This window comes from Acyrthosiphon pisum, chromosome X (genome assembly GCF_005508785.2).
Source record: "Acyrthosiphon pisum isolate AL4f chromosome X, pea_aphid_22Mar2018_4r6ur, whole genome shotgun sequence".
In the NCBI taxonomy this organism is placed as follows: Eukaryota; Metazoa; Arthropoda; class Insecta; order Hemiptera; family Aphididae; genus Acyrthosiphon; species Acyrthosiphon pisum.
Window position 1 is genome coordinate 127608328 of NC_042493.1, and position 425 is coordinate 127608752.

Below are 425 nucleotides of genomic sequence, written 5' to 3' on the forward strand. Positions count from 1 at the left end.
TACCGAATGAATAAATTGATCGTCATATTATTTTAAACTGAAATAAAATAAAAGTTAAAAACTTTTAATCAAAGTTTGTTTATTAGTTTATATGATAATTTTATAATACTTTTATATAAAGTTATAATATATTCAATATTATATTGATTAAAATATTTAATCTGGTACTTTTATTTCCATGCCATAAGAATTTTGAACTTTCTTCATTGCAAACAATAATATCTCAATTAAAATTAAAATATTAAGTTTTTATTTGGACCCATCAAACGTCATGTCCAATGTAAACGAGTGTTAGACTTTCCCGGGAGTTTTTTCTCTATACTGTCTATACGACGAAGTGCGTACAAAAAGAGAACGGGTCCGTCGGTTGGAGGCACGAATTAAGATATTATACAGGATACGAAACGAACTTCTTATAAGTGAAA